Source organism: Nerophis ophidion, linkage group LG13 (genome assembly GCF_033978795.1).
Source record: "Nerophis ophidion isolate RoL-2023_Sa linkage group LG13, RoL_Noph_v1.0, whole genome shotgun sequence".
Taxonomy (NCBI): Eukaryota; Metazoa; Chordata; class Actinopteri; order Syngnathiformes; family Syngnathidae; genus Nerophis; species Nerophis ophidion.
In genome coordinates this window covers 25,935,215-25,953,768 of record NC_084623.1, presented here as the reverse complement: position 1 = coordinate 25,953,768, position 18,554 = coordinate 25,935,215, and the positions used below count along the sequence as shown (strand labels likewise).

The window sequence follows — 18,554 nt, the reverse complement described above, 5'->3', positions numbered from 1 at the left end:
TATGTAACTCTTTGGACTTTTGCCCCACTGTTAGCACTGAAGTGCCTTGAGGCACATGGGTCACTGTTGGCGACACTGCAAATCTTGCTATAAATTTCAGACCGAGTCAAAACTAAACATGTTTTGGGTGGAGACCAGCGTTTTGTTTGGACGGGCATAATGTAGCGTTTTGACAAGTGTGGCAAGTATCTATAGCCATTGTGAGAAAAACAAAAGGGAGAAAGTGCGCCCTATACTGGGAGCATCGCTAAAAGCCTACGGCACTTGGTATTCCTAGGCAGTCTCCCAACCAAGTACTAACCAGGCCAGACCCAGCTTAGCTTCCGAGATCAGACGAGATCGGGAGATCTTCAGGTAGTATGGCCGTAAGCCGAGACGCAGTCCTCAGAATTCAATTTTTAAATGTGGCAAGCTGGTTGACAGGACCTTTCTGCAATGAGCTACACGTGTGTGATACAATAATCACTGCTCTTTTTCTCAGCCTATGTAACTCTTTGGACTCTTGGCCCACTGTTAGCACCGAAGTGCCTTGAGGCACATGGGTGACTTTTGGCGACACTGCATATCTTACTATAAATTTCAGACCGATTCAAAACTAAACATGTTTTGGGTGGAGACCAGCGTTTTGTTTGGACGAGCATAATGTAGCGTTTTGACAAGTGTGGCAAGTATCTATAGCCATTGTGACAAAAACAAAAGGGAGAAAGTGCGCCCTATACTGGGAGCATCGCTAAAAGCCTACAGCACCTGGTATTCCTAGGCAGTCTCCCATCCAAGTACTAACCAGGACAGACCCAGCTTAGCTTCCGAGATCAGACGAGATCAGGCGATCTTCGGGTAGTATGGCCGTAAGCCGAGAGGGAGTCCTCAGAATTCAATTTTTAAATGTGGCAAGCTGGTTGACAGGACCTTTCTGCAATCAGCTACACGTGTGTGATACAATAATCACTGCTCTTTTTCTTAGCCTATGTAACTCTTTGGACTTTTGCCCCACTGTTAGCACTGAAGTGTCTTGAGGCACATGGGTCACTGTTGGCGACACTGCAAATCTTGCTATAAATTTCAGACCGAGTCAAAACTAAACAAACATGTTTTGGGTGGAGACCAGCGGTTTGTTTGGACGAGCATAATGTAGCGTTTTGACAAGTGTGGCAAGTATCTATAGCCATTGTGAAAAAAACAAAAGGGAGAAAGTGCGCCCTATACTGGGAGCATCGCTAAAAGCCTACAGCACCTGGTATTCCTAGGCAGTCTCCCATCCAAGTACTAACCAGGCCAGACCCAGCTTAGCTTCCGAGATCAGACGAGATCGGGCGATCTTCGGGTAGTATGGCCGTAAGCCGAGAGGCAGTCCTCAGAATTCAATTTTTAAATGTGGCAAGCTGGTTGACAGGACCTTTCTGCAATGAGCTACACGTGTGTGATACAATAATCACTGCTCTTTTTCTCAGCCTATGTAACTCTTTGGACTTTTGCCCCACTGTTAGCACTGAAGTGCCTTGAGGCACATGGGTCACTGTTGGCGACACTGCAAATCTTGCTATAAATTTCAGACCGAGTCAAAACTAAACATGTTTTGGGTGGAGACCAGTGTTTTGTTTGGACAAGCATAAACGTAGCGTTTTGACAAGTGTGGCAAGTATCTATAGCCATTGTGACAAAAACAAAAGGGAGAAAGTGCGCCCTATATTGGGAGCATCGCTAAAAGCTTACAGCACCTGGTATTCCTAGGCAGTCTCCCATCCAAGTACTAACCAGGCCAGACCCAGCTTAGCTTCCGAGATCAGACGAGATCGGGCTATCTTCGGGTAGTATGGCCGTAAGCCGAGAGGAAGTCCTCAGAATTCAATTTTTAAATGTGGCAAGCTGGTTGACAGGACCTTTCTGCAATTAGTTACACGTGTGTGATACAATAATCACTGCTCTTTTTCTCAGCCTATGTAACTCTTTGGACTTTTGCCCCACTGTTAGCACTGAAGTGCCTTGAGGCACATGGGTCACTGTTGGCGACACTGCAAATCTTGCTATAAATTTCAGACCGAGTCAAAACTAAACAAACATGTTTTGGGTGGAGACCAGCGTTTTGTTTGGACGAGCATAATGTAGCGTTTTGACAAGTGTGGCAAGTATCTATAGCCATTGTGAGAAAAACAAAAGGGAGAAAGTGCGCCCTATACTGGGAGCATCGCTAAAAGCCTACGGCACTTGGTATTCCAAGCAGTCTCCCAACCAAGTACTAACCAGGCCAGACCCAGCTTAGCTTCCGAGATCAGACGAGATCGGGAGATCTTCAGGTAGTATGGCCGTAAGCCGAGACGCAGTCCTCAGAATTCAATTTTTAAATGTGGCAAGCTGGTTGACAGGACCTTTCTGCAATGAGCTACACGTGTGTGATACAATAATCACTGCTCTTTTTCTCAGCCTATGTAACTCTTTGGACTCTTGGCCCACTGTTAGCACTGAAGTGCCTTGAGGCACATGGGTGACTTTTGGCGACACTGCATATCTTGCTATAAATTTCAGACCGATTCAAAACTAAACATGTTTTGGGTGGAGACCAGTGTTTTGTTTGGACGAGCATAAACATAGCGTTTTGACAAGTGTGGCAAGTATCTATAGCCATTGTGACAAAAACAAAAGGGAGAAAGTGCGCCCTATACTGGGAGCATCGCTAAAAGCCTACAGCACCTGGTATTCCTAGGCAGTCTCCCATCCAAGTACTAACCAGGCCAGACCCAGCTTAGCTTCCGAGATCAGACGAGATCAGGCGATCTTCGGGTAGTATGGCCGTAAGCCGAGAGGGAGTCCTCAGAATTCAATTTTTAAATGTGGCAAGCTGGTTGACAGGACCTTTCTGAGATGAGCTACACGTGTGTGATACAATAATCACTGCTCTTTTTCTCAGCCTATGTAACTCTTTGGACTTTTGCCCCACTGTTAGCACTGAAGTGCCTTGAGGCACATGGGTCACTGTTGGCGACACTGCAAATCTTGCTATAAATTTCAGACCGAGTCAAAACTAAACTTGTTTTGGGTGGAGACCAGCGTTTTGTTTGGACGAGCATAATGTAGCGTTTTGACAAGTGTGGCAAGTATCTATAGCCATTGTGACAAAAACTAAAGGGAGAAAGTGCGCCCTATACTGGGAGCATCGCTAAAAGCTTACAGCACCTGGTATTCCTAGGCAGTCTCCCATCCAAGTACTAACCAGGCCAGACCCAGCTTAGCTTCCGAGATCAGACGAGATCAGGCGATCTTCGGGTAGTATGGCCGTAAGCCGAGATGCAGTCCTCAGAATTCAATTTTTAAATGTGGCAAGCTGGTTGACAGGACCTTTCTGCAATCAGCTACACGTGTGTGATACAATAATCACTGCTCTTTTTCTCAGCCTATGTAACTCTTTGGACTTTTGCCCCACTGTTAGCACTGAAGTTCTTGAGGCACATGGGTCACTGTTGGCGACACTGCAAATCTTGCTATAAATTTCAGACCGAGTCAAAACTAAACAAACATGTTTTGGGTGGAGACCAGCGGTTTGTTTGGACGAGCATAATGTAGCGTTTTGACAAGTGTGGCAAGTATCTATAGCCATTGTGAAAAAAACAAAAGGGAGAAAGTGTGCCCTATACTGGTAGCATCGCTAAAAGCCTACAGCACCTGGTATTCCTAGGCAGTCTCCCAACCAAGTACTAACCAGGCCAGACCCAGCTTAGCTTCCGAGATCAGACGAGATCAGGCGATCTTCGGGTAGTATGGCCGTAAGCCGAGAGGGAGTCCTCAGAATTCAATTTTTAAATGTGGCAAGCTGGTTGACAGGACCTTTCTGCAATGAGCTACACGTGTGTGATACAATAATCACTGCTCTTTTTCTCAGCCTATGTAACTCTTTGGACTCTTGGCCCACTGTTAGCACTGAAGTGCCTTGAGGCACATGGGTGACTTTTGGCGACACTGCATATCTTGCTATAAATTTCAGACCGATTCAAAACTAAACATGTTTTGGGTGGAGACCAGTGTTTTGTTTGGACGAGCATAAACATAGCGTTTTGACAAGTGTGGCAAGTATCTATAGCCATTGTGACAAAAACAAAAGGGAGAAAGTGCGCCCTATACTGGGAGCATCGCTAAAAGCCTACAGCACCTGGTATTCCTAGGCAGTCTCCCATCCAAGTACTAACCAGGCCAGACCCAGCTTAGCTTCCGAGATCAGACGAGATCAGGCGATCTTCGGGTAGTATGGCCGTAAGCCGAGAGGGAGTCCTCAGAATTCAATTTTTAAATGTGGCAAGCTGGTTGACAGGACCTTTCTGAGATGAGCTACACGTGTGTGATACAATAATCACTGCTCTTTTTCTCAGCCTATGTAACTCTTTGGACTTTTGCCCCACTGTTAGCACTGAAGTGCCTTGAGGCACATGGGTCACTGTTGGCGACACTGCAAATCTTGCTATAAATTTCAGACCGAGTCAAAACTAAACTTGTTTTGGGTGGAGACCAGCGTTTTGTTTGGACGAGCATAATGTAGCGTTTTGACAAGTGTGGCAAGTATCTATAGCCATTGTGACAAAAACTAAAGGGAGAAAGTGCGCCCTATACTGGGAGCATCGCTAAAAGCTTACAGCACCTGGTATTCCTAGGCAGTCTCCCATCCAAGTACTAACCAGGCCAGACCAAGCTTAGCTTCCGAGATCAGACGAGATCAGGCGATCTTCGGGTAGTATGGCCGTAAGCCGAGATGCAGTCCTCAGAATTCAATTTTTAAATGTGGCAAGCTGGTTGACAGGACCTTTCTGCAATCAGCTACACGTGTGTGATACAATAATCACTGCTCTTTTTCTCAGCCTATGTAACTCTTTGGACTTTTGCCCCACTGTTAGCACTGAAGTTCTTGAGGCACATGGGTCACTGTTGGCGACACTGCAAATCTTGCTATAAATTTCAGACCGAGTCAAAACTAAACAAACATGTTTTGGGTGGAGACCAGCGGTTTGTTTGGACGAGCATAATGTAGCGTTTTGACAAGTGTGGCAAGTATCTATAGCCATTGTGAAAAAAACAAAAGGGAGAAAGTGTGCCCTATACTGGTAGCATCGCTAAAAGCCTACAGCACCTGGTATTCCTAGGCAGTCTCCCAACCAAGTACTAACCAGGCCAGACCCAGCTTAGCTTCCGAGATCAGACGAGATCAGGCGATCTTCGGGTAGTATGGCCGTAAGCCGAGAGGGAGTCCTCAGAATTCAATTTTTAAATGTGGCAAGCTGGTTGACAGGACCTTTCTGCAATGAGCTACACGTGTGTGATACAATAATCACTGCTCTTTTTCTCAGCCTATGTAACTCTTTGGACTTTTGCCCCACTGTTAGCACTGAAGTGCCTTGAGGCACATGGGTCACTGTTGCCGGCACTGAAAATCTTGCTATAAATTTCAGACCGAGTCAAAACTAAACATGTTTTGGGTGGAGACCAGTGTTTTTTTTGGACGAGCATAAACGTAGCGTTTTGACAAGTGTGGCAAGTATCTATAGCCATTGTGACAAAAACAAAAGGGAGAAAGTGCGCCCTATACTGGGAGCATCGCTAAAAGCCTACAGCACCTGGTATTCCTAGGCAGTCTCCCATCCAAGTACTAACCAGGCCAGACCCAGCTTAGCTTCCGAGCTCAGACGAGATCGGGAGATCTTCGGGTAGTATGGCCGTAAGCCGAGACGCAGTCCTCAGACTTCAATTTTTAGATGTGGCAAGCTGGTTGACAGGACCTTTCTACAATGAGCTACATGTGTGTGATACAATAATCACTACTCTTTTTCTCAGCCTATGTAACTCTTTGGACTTTTGCCCCACTGTTAGCACTGAAGTGCCTTGAGGCACATGGGTCACTGTTGGCGACACTGCAAATCTTGCTATAAATTTCAGACAGAGTCAAAACTAAACATGTTTTGGGTGGAGACCAGCGTTTTGTTTGGACGAGCATAATGTAGCGTTTTGACAAGTGTGGCAAGTATCTATAGCCATTGTGACAAAAACAAAAGGGAGAAAGTGCGCCCTATACTGGGAGCATCGCTAAAAGCCTACAGGGCCTGGTATTCCTAGGCAGTCTCCCATCCAAGTACTAACTGGCCAGACCCAGCTTAGCTTCCGAGATCAGACGAGATCAGGCGATCTTCGGGAAGTACGGCCGTAAGCCGAGAGGCAGTCCTCAGAATTCAATTTTTAAATGTGGCAAGCTGGTTGACAGGACCTTTCTGCAATGAGCTACACGTGTGTGATAAAATAATTACTGCTCTTTTTCTCAGCCTATGTAACTCTTTGGACTTTTGCCCCACTGTTAGCACTGAAGTGCCTTGAGGCACATGGGTCACTGTTGGCGACACTGCAAATCTTGCTATAAATTTCAGACCGAGTCAAAACTAAACATGTTTTGGGTGGAGACCAGTGTTTTTTTTGGACGAGCATAAACGTAGCGTTTTGACAAGTGTGGCAAGTATCTATAGCCATTGTGACAAAAACAAAAGGGAGAAAGTGCGCCCTATACTGGGAGCATCGCTAAAAGCCTACAGCACCTGGTATTCCTAGGCAGACTCCCATCCAAGTACTAACCAGGCCAGACCCAGCTTAGCTTCCGAGCTCAGACGAGATCGGGCGATCTTCGGGTAGTATGGCCGTAAGCCGAGACGCAGTCCTCAGACTTCAATTTTTAAATGTGGCAAGCTGGTTGACAGGACCTTTCTACAATGAGCTACACGTGTGTGATACAATAATCACTACTCTTTTTCTCAGCCTATGTAACTCTTTGGACTTTTGCCCCACTGTTAGCACTGAAGTGCCTTGAGGCACATGGGTCACTGTTGGCGACACTGCAAATCTTGCTATAAATTTCAGACCGAGTCAAAACTAAACATGTTTTGGGTGGAGACCAGCGTTTTGTTTGGACGAGCATAATGTAGCGTTTTGACAAGTGTGGCAAGTATCTATAGCCATTGTGACAAAAACAAAAGGGAGAAAGTGCGCCCTATACTGGGAGCATCGCTAAAAGCCTACAGCGCCTGGTATTCCTAGGCAGTCTCCCATCCAAGTACTAACCAGGCCAGACCCAGCTTAGCTTCCGAGATCAGACAAGATCAGGCGATCTTCGGGAAGTATGGCCGTAAGCCGAGAGGGAGTCCTCAGAATTCAATTTTTAAATGTGGCAAGCTGGTTGACAGGAACTTTCTGCAATGAGCTACACGTGTGTGATACAATAATCACTGCTCTTTTTCTTAGCCTATGTAACTCTTTGGACTTTTGCCCCACTGTTAGCACTGAAGTGCCTTGAGGCACATGGGTCACTGTTGGCGACACTGCAAATCTTGCTATAAATTTCAGACCGAGTCAAAACTAAACAAACATGTTTTGGGTGGAGACCAGCGTTTTGTTTGGACGAGCATAATGTAGCGTTTTGACAAGTGTGGCAAGTATCTATAGCCATTGTGAGAAAAACAAAAGGGAGAAAGTGCGCCCTATACTGGGAGCATCGCTAAAAGCCTACGGCACTTGGTATTCCAAGCAGTCTCCCAACCAAGTACTAACCAGGCCGGACCCAGCTTAGCTTCCGAGATCAGACGAGATCGGGAGATCTTCAGGTAGTATGGCCGTAAGCCGAGACGCAGTCCTCAGAATTCAATTTTTAAATGTGGCAAGCTGGTTGACAGGACCTTTCTGCAATGAGCTACACGTGTGTGATACAATAATCACTGCTCTTTTTCTCAGCCTATGTAACTCTTTGGACTCTTGGCCCACTGTTAGCACTGAAGTGCCTTGAGGCACATGGGTGACTTTTGGCGACACTGCATATCTTGCTATAAATTTCAGACCGATTCAAAACTAAACATGTTTTGGGTGGAGACCAGTGTTTTGTTTGGACGAGCATAAACATAGCGTTTTGACAAGTGTGGCAAGTATCTATAGCCATTGTGACAAAAACAAAAGGGAGAAAGTGCGCCCTATACTGGGAGCATCGCTAAAAGCCTACAGCACCTGGTATTCCTAGGCAGTCTCCCATCCAAGTACTAACCAGGCCAGACCCAGCTTAGCTTCCGAGATCAGACGAGATCAGGCGATCTTCGGGTAGTATGGCCGTAAGCCGAGAGGGAGTCCTCAGAATTCAATTTTTAAATGTGGCAAGCTGGTTGACAGGACCTTTCTGAGATGAGCTACACGTGTGTGATACAATAATCACTGCTCTTTTTCTCAGCCTATGTAACTCTTTGGACTTTTGCCCCACTGTTAGCACTGAAGTGCCTTGAGGCACATGGGTCACTGTTGGCGACACTGCAAATCTTGCTATAAATTTCAGACCGAGTCAAAACTAAACTTGTTTTGGGTGGAGACCAGCGTTTTGTTTGGACGAGCATAATGTAGCGTTTTGACAAGTGTGGCAAGTATCTATAGCCATTGTGACAAAAACTAAAGGGAGAAAGTGCGCCCTATACTGGGAGCATCGCTAAAAGCTTACAGCACCTGGTATTCCTAGGCAGTCTCCCATCCAAGTACTAACCAGGCCAGACCCAGCTTAGCTTCCGAGATCAGACGAGATCAGGCGATCTTCGGGTAGTATGGCCGTAAGCCGAGATGCAGTCCTCAGAATTCAATTTTTAAATGTGGCAAGCTGGTTGACAGGACCTTTCTGCAATCAGCTACACGTGTGTGATACAATAATCACTGCTCTTTTTCTCAGCCTATGTAACTCTTTGGACTTTTGCCCCACTGTTAGCACTGAAGTTCTTGAGGCACATGGGTCACTGTTGGCGACACTGCAAATCTTGCTATAAATTTCAGACCGAGTCAAAACTAAACAAACATGTTTTGGGTGGAGACCAGCGGTTTGTTTGGACGAGCATAATGTAGCGTTTTGACAAGTGTGGCAAGTATCTATAGCCATTGTGAAAAAAACAAAAGGGAGAAAGTGTGCCCTATACTGGTAGCATCGCTAAAAGCCTACAGCACCTGGTATTCCTAGGCAGTCTCCCAACCAAGTACTAACCAGGCCAGACCCAGCTTAGCTTCCGAGATCAGACGAGATCAGGCGATCTTCGGGTAGTATGGCCGTAAGCCGAGAGGGAGTCCTCAGAATTCAATTTTTAAATGTGGCAAGCTGGTTGACAGGACCTTTCTGCAATGAGCTACACGTGTGTGATACAATAATCACTGCTCTTTTTCTCAGCCTATGTAACTCTTTGGACTTTTGCCCCACTGTTAGCACTGAAGTGCCTTGAGGCACATGGGTCACTGTTGCCGGCACTGAAAATCTTGCTATAAATTTCAGACCGAGTCAAAACTAAACATGTTTTGGGTGGAGACCAGTGTTTTTTTTGGACGAGCATAAACGTAGCGTTTTGACAAGTGTGGCAAGTATCTATAGCCATTGTGACAAAAACAAAAGGGAGAAAGTGCGCCCTATACTGGGAGCATCGCTAAAAGCCTACAGCACCTGGTATTCCTAGGCAGTCTCCCATCCAAGTACTAACCAGGCCAGACCCAGCTTAGCTTCCGAGCTCAGACGAGATCGGGAGATCTTCGGGTAGTATGGCCGTAAGCCGAGACGCAGTCCTCAGACTTCAATTTTTAGATGTGGCAAGCTGGTTGACAGGACCTTTCTACAATGAGCTACATGTGTGTGATACAATAATCACTACTCTTTTTCTCAGCCTATGTAACTCTTTGGACTTTTGCCCCACTGTTAGCACTGAAGTGCCTTGAGGCACATGGGTCACTGTTGGCGACACTGCAAATCTTGCTATAAATTTCAGACCGAGTCAAAACTAAACATGTTTTGGGTGGAGACCAGCGTTTTGTTTGGACGAGCATAATGTAGCGTTTTGACAAGTGTGGCAAGTATCTATAGCCATTGTGACAAAAACAAAAGGGAGAAAGTGCGCCCTATACTGGGAGCATCGCTAAAAGCCTACAGGGCCTGGTATTCCTAGGCAGTCTCCCATCCAAGTACTAACTGGCCAGACCCAGCTTAGCTTCCGAGATCAGACGAGATCAGGCGATCTTCGGGAAGTACGGCCGTAAGCCGAGAGGCAGTCCTCAGAATTCAATTTTTAAATGTGGCAAGCTGGTTGACAGGACCTTTCTGCAATGAGCTACACGTGTGTGATACAATAATTACTGCTCTTTTTCTCAGCCTATGTAACTCTTTAGACTTTTGCCCCACTGTTAGCACTGAAGTGCCTTGAGGCACATGGGTCACTGTTGGCGACACTGCAAATCTTGCTATAAATTTCAGACCGAGTCAAAACTAAACATGTTTTGGGTGGAGACCAGCGTTTTGTTTGGACGAGCATAATGTAGCGTTTTGACAAGTGTGGCAAGTATCTATAGCCATTGTGAAAAAAACAAAAGGGGGAAAGTGCGCCCTATACTGGTAGCATCGCTAAAAGCTTACAGCACCTGGTATTCCTAGGCAGTCTCCCAACCAAGTACTAACCAGGCCAGACCCAGCTTAGCTTCCGAGATCAGACGAGATGGGGCGATCTTCGGGTAGTATGGCCGTAAGCCGAGAGGCAGTCCTCAGAATTCAATTTTTAAATGTGGCAAGCTGGTTGACAGGACCTTTCTGCAATGAGCTACACGTGTGTGATACAATAATCACTGCTCTTTAGACTTTTGCCCCACTGTTAGCACTGAAGTGCCTTGAGGCACATGGGTCACTGTTGGCGACACTGCAAATCTTGCTATAAATTTCAGACCGAGTCAAAACTAAACATGTTTTGGGTGGAGACCAGCGTTTTGTTTGGACGAGCATAATGTAGCGTTTTGACAAGTGTGGCAAGTATCTATAGCCATTGTGAAAAAAACAAAAGGGGGAAAGTGCGCCCTATACTGGTAGCATCGCTAAAAGCTTACAGCACCTGGTATTCCTAGGCAGTCTCCCAACCAAGTACTAACCAGGCCAGACCCAGCTTAGCTTCCGAGATCAGACGAGATGGGGCGATCTTCGGGTAGTATGGCCGTAAGCCGAGAGGCAGTCCTCAGAATTCAATTTTTAAATGTGGCAAGCTGGTTGACAGGACCTTTCTGCAATGAGCTACACGTGTGTGATACAATAATCACTGCTCTTTTTCTCAGCCTATGTAACTCTTTGGACTTTTGCCCCACTGTTAGCACTGAAGTGCCTTGAGGCACATGGGTCACTGTTGGCGACACTGCAAATCTTGCTAAAAATATCAGACCGAGTCAAAACTATACTTGTTTTGGGTGGAGACCAGCGTTTTGTTTGGACGAGCATAATGTAGCGTTTTGACAAGTGTGGCAAGTATCAATAGCCATTGTGACAAAAACATAAGGGAGAAAGTGCGCCCTATACTGGTAGCATCGCTAAAAGCCTACAGCACCTGGTATTCCTAGGCAGTCTCCCAACCAAGTACTAACCAGGCCAGACCCAGCTTAGCTTCCGAGATCAGACGAGATCGGGCGATCTTCGGGTAGTATGGCCGTAAGCCGAGAGGCAGTCCTCAGAATTACATTTTTAAATGTGGCAAGCGGGTTGACAGGACCTTTCTGCAAAGAGCTACACGTGTGTGATACAATAATCACTGCTCTTTTTCTGAGCCTATGTAACTCTTTGGACTTTTGCCCCACTGTTAGCACTGAAGTGCCTTGAGGCACATGGGTCACTGTTGGCGACACTGCAAATCTTGCTATAAATTTCAGACCGAGTCAAAACTAAACATGTTTTGGGTGGAGACCAGCGTTTAGTTTGGACGAGCATAATGGAGCGTTTTGACAAGTGTGGCAAGTATCTATAGCCATTGTGACAAAAACAAAAGGGAGAAAGTGTGCCCTATACTGGGAGCATCGCTAAAAGCCTACAGCACCTGGTATTCCTAGGCAGTCTCCCAACCAAGTCCTAACCAGGGCAGACCCAGCTTAGCTTCCGAGATCAGACGAGATCGGGCGATCTTCGGGTAGTATGGCCGTAAGCCGAGAGGCTGTCCTCAGAATTCAATTTTTAAATGTGGCAAGCTGGTTGACAGGACCTTTCTGCAATGAGCTACACGTGTGTGATACAATAATCACTGCTCTTTTTCTCAGCCTATGTAACTTTTTGGACTTTTGCCCCACTGTTAGCACTGAAGTGCCTTGAGGCACATGGGTCACTGTTGGTGACACTGCAAATCTTGCTATAAATTTCAGACCGAGTCAAAACTAAACTTGTTTTGGGTGGAGAACAGCGTTTTGTTTGGACAATTATAAACGTAGCGTTTTGACAAGTGTGGCAAATATCTATAGCAATTGTGACAAAAACAAAAGGGAGAAAGTGCGCCCTATACTGGGAGCATCGCTAAAAGCCTACAGCACCTGGTATTCCTAGGCAGTCTCCCAGCCAAGTACTAACCAGGCCAGACCCAGCATAGCTTCCGAGCTCAGACGAGATCGGGCGATCTTCGGGTAGTATGGCCGTAAGCCGAGACGCAGTCCTCAGACTTCAATTTTTAAATGTGGGAAGCTGGTTGACAGGACCTTTCTGCAATGAGCTACACGTGTGTGATACAATAATCACTGCTCTTTTTCTCAGCCTATGTAACTCTTTGGACTTTTGCCCCACTGTTAGCACTGAAGTGCCTTGAGGCACATGGGTCACTGTTGGCGACACTGCAAATCTTGCTATAAATTTCAGACCGAGTCAAAACTAAACAAACATGTTTTGGGTGGAGACCAGCGGTTTGTTTGGACGAGCATAATGTAGCGTTTTGACAAGTGTGGCAAGTATCTATAGCCATTGTGACAAAAACAAAAGGGAGAAAGTGCGCCCTATACTGGGAGCATCGCTAAAAGCCTACAGCACCTGGTATTCCTAGGCAGTCTCCCATCCAAGTACTAACCAGGCCAGACCCAGCTTAGCTTCCGAGATCAGACGAGATCGGGCGATCTTCGGGTAGTATGGCCGTAAGCCGAGACGCAGTCCTCAGAATTCAATTTTTTAATGTGGCAAGCTGGTTGACAGGACCTTTCTGCAATGAGCTACACGTGTGTGATACAATAATCACTGCTCTTTTTCTCAATCTATATAACTCTTTGGACTCTTGGCCCACTAGTAGCACTGAAGTGCCTTGAGGCACATGGGTGACTGTTGGCGACACTGCAAATCTTGCTATAAATTTCAGACCGAGTCAAAACTAAACATGTTTTGGGTGGAGACCAGCGTTTTGTTTGGACGAGCATAATGTAGCGTTTTGACAAGTGTGGCAAGTAACTATAGCCATTGTGACAAAAACAAAAGGGAGAAAGTGCGCCCTATACTGGGAGCATCGCTAAAAGCCTACAGCACCTGGTATTCCTAGGCAGTCTCCCATCCAAGTACTAACCAGGCCAGACCCAGCTTAGCTTCCGAGATCAGACGAGATCAGGCGATCTTCGGGTAGTATGGCCGTAAGGCGAGAGGGAGTCCTCAGAATTCAATTTTTAAATGTGGCAAGCTGGTTGACAGGACCTTTCTGCAATGAGCTACACGTGTGTGATACAATAATCACTGCTCTTTTTCTTAGCCTATGTAACTCTTTGGACTTTTGCCCCACTGTTAGCACTGAAGTGCCTTGAGGCACATGGGTCACTGTTGGCGACACTGCAAATCTTGCTATAAATTTCAGACCGAGTCAAAACTAAACAAACATGTTTTGGGTGGAGACCAGCGGTTTGTTTGGACGAGCATAATGTAGCGTTTTGACAAGTGTGGCAAGTATCTATAGCCATTGTGAAAAAAACAAAAGGGAGAAAGTGCGCCCTATACTGGGAGCATCGCTAAAAGCCTACAGCACCTGGTATTCCTAGGCAGTCTCCCATCCAAGTACTAACCAGGCCAGACCCAGCTTAGCTTCCGAGATCAGACGAGATCGGGCGATCTTCGGGTAGTATGGCCGTAAGCCGAGAGGCAGTCCTCAGAATTCAATTTTTAAATGTGGCAAGCTGGTTGACAGGACCTTTCTGCAATGAGCTACACCTGTGTGATACAATAATCACTGCTCTTTTTCTCAGCCTATGTAACTCTTTGGACTTTTGCCCCACTGTTAGCACTGAAGTGCCTTGAGGCACATGGGTCACTGTTGGCGACACTGCAAATCTTGCTATAAATTTCAGACCGAGTCAAAACTAAACATGTTTTGGGTGGAGACCAGTGTTTTGTTTGGACAAGCATAAACGTAGCGTTTTGACAAGTGTGGCAAGTATCTATAGCCATTGTGACAAAAACAAAAGGGAGAAAGTGCGCCCTATACTGGGAGCATCGCTAAAAGCCTACAGCACCTGGTATTCCTAGGCAGTCTCCCATCCAAGTACTAACCAGACCAGACCCAGCTGAGCTTCCGAGCTCAGACGAGATCGGGCGATATTCGGGTAGCATGGCCGTAAGCCGAGACGCAGTCCTCAGACTTCAATTTTTAAATGTGGCAAGCTGGTTGACAGGACCTTTCTACAATGAGCTACACGTGTGTGATACAATAATCACTACTCTTTTTCTCAGCCTATGTAACTCTTTGGACTTTTGCCCCACTGTTAGCACTGAAGTGCCTTGAGGCACATGGGTCACTGTTGGCGACACTGCAAATCTTGTTATAAATTTCAGACCAAGTCAAAACTAAACAAACATGTTTTGGGTGGAGACCAGCGGTTTGTTTGGGCGAGCATAATGTAGCGTTTTGACAAGTGTGGCAAGTATCTATAGCCATTGTGAAAAAAACAAAAGGGAGAAAGTGCGCCCTATACTGGTAGCATCGCTAAAAGCCTACAGCACCTGGTATTCCTAGGCAGCCTCCCAACCAAGTACTAACCAGGACAGACCCAGCTTAGCTTCCGAGATCAGACGAGATCAGGCGATCTTCGGGTAGTATGGCCGTAAGCCGAGATGCAGTCCTCAGAATTCAATTTTTAAATGTGGCAAGCTGGTTGACAGGACCTTTCTGCAATCAGCTACACGTGTGTGATACAATAATCACTGCTCTTTTACTCAGCCTATGTAACTCTTTGGACTTTTGCCCCACTGTTAGCACTGAAGTGCCTTGAGGCACATGGGTCACTGTTGGCGACACTGCAATCTTGCTATAAATTTCAGACCGAGTCAAAACTAAACTTGTTTTGGGTGTAGAACAGCGTTTTGTTTGGACGAGCATAATGTAGCGTTTTGACAAGTGTGGCAAGTATCTATAGCCATTGTGACAAAAACAAAAGGGAGAAAGTGCGCCCTATACTGGGAGCATCGCTAAAAGCCTACAGCACCTGGTATTCCTAGGCAGTCTCCCATCCAAGTACTAACCAGGCCAGACCCAGCTTAGCTTCCGAGATCAGACGAGATCGGGCGATCTTCGGGTAGTATGGCCGTAAGCCGAGAGGCAATCCTTGAATTCAATTTTTAAATGTGGCAAGCTGGTTGACAGGACCTTTCTGCAATGAGCTACACGTGTGTGATACAATAATCACTGCTCTTTTTCTCAGCTTATGTAACTCTTTGGACTTTTGCCCCACTGTTAGCACTGAAGTGCCTTGAGGCACATGGGTCACTGTTGGCGACACTGCAAATCTTGCTATAAATTTCAGACCGAATCAAAACTAAACATTTTTTGGGTGGAGACCAGTGTTTTGTTTGGACAAGCATAAACGTAGCGTTTTGACAAGTGTGGCAAGTATCTATAGCCATTGTGACAAAAACAAAAGGGAGAAAGTGCGCCCTATACTGGGAGCATCGCTAAAAGCCTACAGCACCTGGTATTCCTAGGCAGTCTCCCATCCAAGTACTAACCAGGCAAGACCCAGCTTAGCTTCCGAGCTCAGACGAGATCGGGCGATCTTCGGGTAGTATGGCCGTAAGCCGAGACGCAGTCCTCAGACTTCAATTTTTAAATGTGGGAAGCTGGTTGACAGGACCTTTCTGCAATGAGCTACACGTGTGTGATACAATAATCACTACTCTTTTTCTCAGCCTATGTAACTCTTTGAACTTTTGCCCCACTGTTAGCACTGAAGTGCCTTGAGGCACATGGGTCACTGTTGGCGACACTGCAAATCTTGCTATAAATTTCAGACCGAGTCAAAACTAAACATGTTTTGGGTGGAGACCAGCGTTTTGTTTGGACGAGCATAATGTAGCGTTTTGACAAGTGTGGCAAGTATCTATAGCCATTGTGACAAAAACAAAAGGGAGAAAGTGCGCCCTATACTGGGAGCATCGCTAAAAGCTTACAGCACCTGGTATTCCTAGGCAGTCTCCCATCCAAGTACTAACCAGGCCAGACCCAGCTTAGCTTCCGAGATCAGACGAGATCGGGCGATCTTCGGGTAGTATGGCGGTAAGCCGAGAGGCAGTCCTCAGAATTAAATTTTTAAATGTGGCAAGCTGGTTGACAGGACCTTTCTGCAATTAGCTACACGTGTGTGATACAATAATCACTGCTCTTTTTCTCAGCCTATGTAACTCTTTGGACTTTTGCCCCACTGTTAGCACTGAAGTGCCTTGAGGCACATGGGTCACTGTTGGCGACACTGCAAATCTTGCTATAAATTTCAGACCGAGTCAAAACTAAACAAACATGTTTTGGGTGGAGACCAGCGGTTTGTTTGGACGAGCATAATGTAGCGTTTTGACAAGTGTGGCAAGTATCTATAGCCATTGTGACAAAAACAAAAGGGAGAAAGTGCGCCCTATACTGGGAGCATCGCTAAAAGCCTACAGCACCTGGTATTCCTAGGCAGTCTCCCATCCAAGTACTAACCAGGCCAGACCCAGCTTAGCTTCCGAGATCAGACGAGATCGGGCGATCTTCGGGTAGTATGGCCGTAAGCCGAGACGCAGTCCTCAGAATTCAATTTTTTAATGTGGCAAGCTGGTTGACAGGACCTTTCTGCAATGAGCTACACGTGTGTGATACAATAATCACTGCTCTTTTTCTCAATCTATATAACTCTTTGGACTCTTGGCCCACTAGTAGCACTGAAGTGCCTTGAGGCACATGGGTGACTGTTGGCGACACTGCAAATCTTGCTATAAATTTCAGACCGAGTCAAAACTAAACATGTTTTGGGTGGAGACCAGCGTTTTGTTTGGACGAGCATAATGTAGCGTTTTGACAAGTGTGGCAAGTAACTATAGCCATTGTGACAAAAACAAAAGGGAGAAAGTGCGCCCTATACTGGGAGCATCGCTAAAAGCCTACAGCACCTGGTATTCCTAGGCAGTCTCCCATCCAAGTACTAACCAGGCCAGACCCAGCTTAGCTTCCGAGATCAGACGAGATCAGGCGATCTTCGGGTAGTATGGCCGTAAGGCGAGAGGGAGTCCTCAGAATTCAATTTTTAAATGTGGCAAGCTGGTTGACAGGACCTTTCTGCAATGAGCTACACGTGTGTGATACAATAATCACTGCTATTTTTCTTAGCCTATGTAACTCTTTGGACTTTTGCCCCACTGTTAGCACTGAAGTGCCTTGAGGCACATGGGTCACTGTTGGCGACACTGCAAATCTTGCTATAAATTTCAGACCGAGTCAAAACTAAACAAACATGTTTTGGGTGGAGACCAGCGGTTTGTTTGGACGAGCATAATGTAGCGTTTTGACAAGTGTGGCAAGTATCTATAGCCATTGTGAAAAAAACAAAAGGGAGAAAGTGCGCCCTATACTGGGAGCATCGCTAAAAGCCTACAGCACCTGGTATTCCTAGGCAGTCTCCCATCCAAGTACTAACCAGGCCAGACCCAGCTTAGCTTCCGAGATCAGACGAGATCGGGCGATCTTCGGGTAGTATGGCGGTAAGCCGAGAGGCAGTCCTCAGAATTAAATTTTTAAATGTGGCAAGCTGGTTGACAGGACCTTTCTGCAATTAGCTACACGTGTGTGATACAATAATCACTGCTCTTTTTCTCAGCCTATGTAACTCTTTGGACTTTTGCCCCACTGTTAGCACTGAAGTGCCTTGAGGCACATGGGTCACTGTTGGCGACACTGCAAATCTTGCTATAAATTTCAGACCGAGTCAAAACTAAACAAACATGTTTTGGGTGGAGACCAGCGGTTTGTTTGGACGAGCATAATGTAGCGTTTTGACAAGTGTGGCAAGTATCTATAGCCATTGTGACAAAAACAAAAGGGAGAAAGTGCGCCCTATACTGGGAGCATCGCTAAAAGCCTACAGCACCTGGTATTCCTAGGCAGTCTCCCATCCAAGTACTAACCAGGCCAGACCCAGCTTAGCTTCCGAGATCAGACGAGATCGGGCGATCTTCGGGTAGTATGGCCGTAAGCCGAGACGCAGTCCTCAGAATTCAATTTTTTAATGTGGCAAGCTGGTTGACAGGACCTTTCTGCAATGAGCTACACGTGTGTGATACAATAATCACTGCTCTTTTTCTCAATCTATATAACTCTTTGGACTCTTGGCCCACTAGTAGCACTGAAGTGCCTTGAGGCACATGGGTGACTGTTGGCGACACTGCAAATCTTGCTATAAATTTCAGACCGAGTCAAAACTAAACATGTTTTGGGTGGAGACCAGCGTTTTGTTTGGACGAGCATAATGTAGCGTTTTGA

General features: G+C 46.2%; 38 pseudogenes; all 38 read right to left on the bottom strand.

Moving 5' to 3' along the window:
- Nucleotides 1-252: 252 nt before the first annotated feature.
- On the bottom strand, nucleotides 253-371 carry LOC133566712 (5S ribosomal RNA; annotated as a pseudogene).
- Nucleotides 372-735: 364 nt separating this feature from the next.
- LOC133566528 (5S ribosomal RNA) lies at nucleotides 736-854 on the bottom strand (annotated as a pseudogene).
- A 368-nt stretch (nucleotides 855-1,222) lies between these two features.
- LOC133567360 (5S ribosomal RNA) lies at nucleotides 1,223-1,341 on the bottom strand (annotated as a pseudogene).
- Nucleotides 1,342-1,706: 365 nt separating this feature from the next.
- On the bottom strand, nucleotides 1,707-1,825 carry LOC133565580 (5S ribosomal RNA; annotated as a pseudogene).
- Nucleotides 1,826-2,193: 368 nt separating this feature from the next.
- On the bottom strand, nucleotides 2,194-2,311 carry LOC133567282 (5S ribosomal RNA; annotated as a pseudogene).
- A 365-nt stretch (nucleotides 2,312-2,676) lies between these two features.
- LOC133565626 (5S ribosomal RNA) lies at nucleotides 2,677-2,795 on the bottom strand (annotated as a pseudogene).
- Nucleotides 2,796-3,159: 364 nt separating this feature from the next.
- LOC133565034 (5S ribosomal RNA) lies at nucleotides 3,160-3,278 on the bottom strand (annotated as a pseudogene).
- Nucleotides 3,279-3,645: 367 nt separating this feature from the next.
- On the bottom strand, nucleotides 3,646-3,764 carry LOC133565994 (5S ribosomal RNA; annotated as a pseudogene).
- A 365-nt stretch (nucleotides 3,765-4,129) lies between these two features.
- On the bottom strand, nucleotides 4,130-4,248 carry LOC133565624 (5S ribosomal RNA; annotated as a pseudogene).
- A 364-nt stretch (nucleotides 4,249-4,612) lies between these two features.
- LOC133566145 (5S ribosomal RNA) lies at nucleotides 4,613-4,731 on the bottom strand (annotated as a pseudogene).
- Nucleotides 4,732-5,098: 367 nt separating this feature from the next.
- LOC133565993 (5S ribosomal RNA) lies at nucleotides 5,099-5,217 on the bottom strand (annotated as a pseudogene).
- A 365-nt stretch (nucleotides 5,218-5,582) lies between these two features.
- Nucleotides 5,583-5,701, bottom strand: LOC133565427 (5S ribosomal RNA; annotated as a pseudogene).
- A 364-nt stretch (nucleotides 5,702-6,065) lies between these two features.
- LOC133567473 (5S ribosomal RNA) lies at nucleotides 6,066-6,183 on the bottom strand (annotated as a pseudogene).
- A 365-nt stretch (nucleotides 6,184-6,548) lies between these two features.
- Nucleotides 6,549-6,667, bottom strand: LOC133565969 (5S ribosomal RNA; annotated as a pseudogene).
- Nucleotides 6,668-7,031: 364 nt separating this feature from the next.
- LOC133567110 (5S ribosomal RNA) lies at nucleotides 7,032-7,150 on the bottom strand (annotated as a pseudogene).
- Nucleotides 7,151-7,518: 368 nt separating this feature from the next.
- Nucleotides 7,519-7,636, bottom strand: LOC133567332 (5S ribosomal RNA; annotated as a pseudogene).
- Nucleotides 7,637-8,001: 365 nt separating this feature from the next.
- On the bottom strand, nucleotides 8,002-8,120 carry LOC133565623 (5S ribosomal RNA; annotated as a pseudogene).
- Nucleotides 8,121-8,484: 364 nt separating this feature from the next.
- Nucleotides 8,485-8,603, bottom strand: LOC133565033 (5S ribosomal RNA; annotated as a pseudogene).
- A 367-nt stretch (nucleotides 8,604-8,970) lies between these two features.
- LOC133565992 (5S ribosomal RNA) lies at nucleotides 8,971-9,089 on the bottom strand (annotated as a pseudogene).
- A 365-nt stretch (nucleotides 9,090-9,454) lies between these two features.
- Nucleotides 9,455-9,573, bottom strand: LOC133565426 (5S ribosomal RNA; annotated as a pseudogene).
- A 364-nt stretch (nucleotides 9,574-9,937) lies between these two features.
- On the bottom strand, nucleotides 9,938-10,055 carry LOC133567470 (5S ribosomal RNA; annotated as a pseudogene).
- Nucleotides 10,056-10,419: 364 nt separating this feature from the next.
- On the bottom strand, nucleotides 10,420-10,538 carry LOC133566737 (5S ribosomal RNA; annotated as a pseudogene).
- Nucleotides 10,539-10,880: 342 nt separating this feature from the next.
- Nucleotides 10,881-10,999, bottom strand: LOC133566736 (5S ribosomal RNA; annotated as a pseudogene).
- A 364-nt stretch (nucleotides 11,000-11,363) lies between these two features.
- Nucleotides 11,364-11,482, bottom strand: LOC133565211 (5S ribosomal RNA; annotated as a pseudogene).
- A 364-nt stretch (nucleotides 11,483-11,846) lies between these two features.
- LOC133567310 (5S ribosomal RNA) lies at nucleotides 11,847-11,965 on the bottom strand (annotated as a pseudogene).
- Nucleotides 11,966-12,330: 365 nt separating this feature from the next.
- LOC133566981 (5S ribosomal RNA) lies at nucleotides 12,331-12,449 on the bottom strand (annotated as a pseudogene).
- Nucleotides 12,450-12,817: 368 nt separating this feature from the next.
- LOC133567347 (5S ribosomal RNA) lies at nucleotides 12,818-12,936 on the bottom strand (annotated as a pseudogene).
- Nucleotides 12,937-13,300: 364 nt separating this feature from the next.
- LOC133566552 (5S ribosomal RNA) lies at nucleotides 13,301-13,419 on the bottom strand (annotated as a pseudogene).
- Nucleotides 13,420-13,787: 368 nt separating this feature from the next.
- LOC133567335 (5S ribosomal RNA) lies at nucleotides 13,788-13,906 on the bottom strand (annotated as a pseudogene).
- Nucleotides 13,907-14,271: 365 nt separating this feature from the next.
- On the bottom strand, nucleotides 14,272-14,390 carry LOC133567231 (5S ribosomal RNA; annotated as a pseudogene).
- A 368-nt stretch (nucleotides 14,391-14,758) lies between these two features.
- On the bottom strand, nucleotides 14,759-14,877 carry LOC133567185 (5S ribosomal RNA; annotated as a pseudogene).
- Nucleotides 14,878-15,240: 363 nt separating this feature from the next.
- Nucleotides 15,241-15,359, bottom strand: LOC133567323 (5S ribosomal RNA; annotated as a pseudogene).
- Nucleotides 15,360-15,723: 364 nt separating this feature from the next.
- Nucleotides 15,724-15,842, bottom strand: LOC133566749 (5S ribosomal RNA; annotated as a pseudogene).
- Nucleotides 15,843-16,206: 364 nt separating this feature from the next.
- On the bottom strand, nucleotides 16,207-16,325 carry LOC133565774 (5S ribosomal RNA; annotated as a pseudogene).
- A 368-nt stretch (nucleotides 16,326-16,693) lies between these two features.
- Nucleotides 16,694-16,812, bottom strand: LOC133567311 (5S ribosomal RNA; annotated as a pseudogene).
- A 364-nt stretch (nucleotides 16,813-17,176) lies between these two features.
- On the bottom strand, nucleotides 17,177-17,295 carry LOC133566551 (5S ribosomal RNA; annotated as a pseudogene).
- Nucleotides 17,296-17,663: 368 nt separating this feature from the next.
- Nucleotides 17,664-17,782, bottom strand: LOC133566185 (5S ribosomal RNA; annotated as a pseudogene).
- A 368-nt stretch (nucleotides 17,783-18,150) lies between these two features.
- LOC133567299 (5S ribosomal RNA) lies at nucleotides 18,151-18,269 on the bottom strand (annotated as a pseudogene).
- Nucleotides 18,270-18,554: the final 285 nt, after the last annotated feature.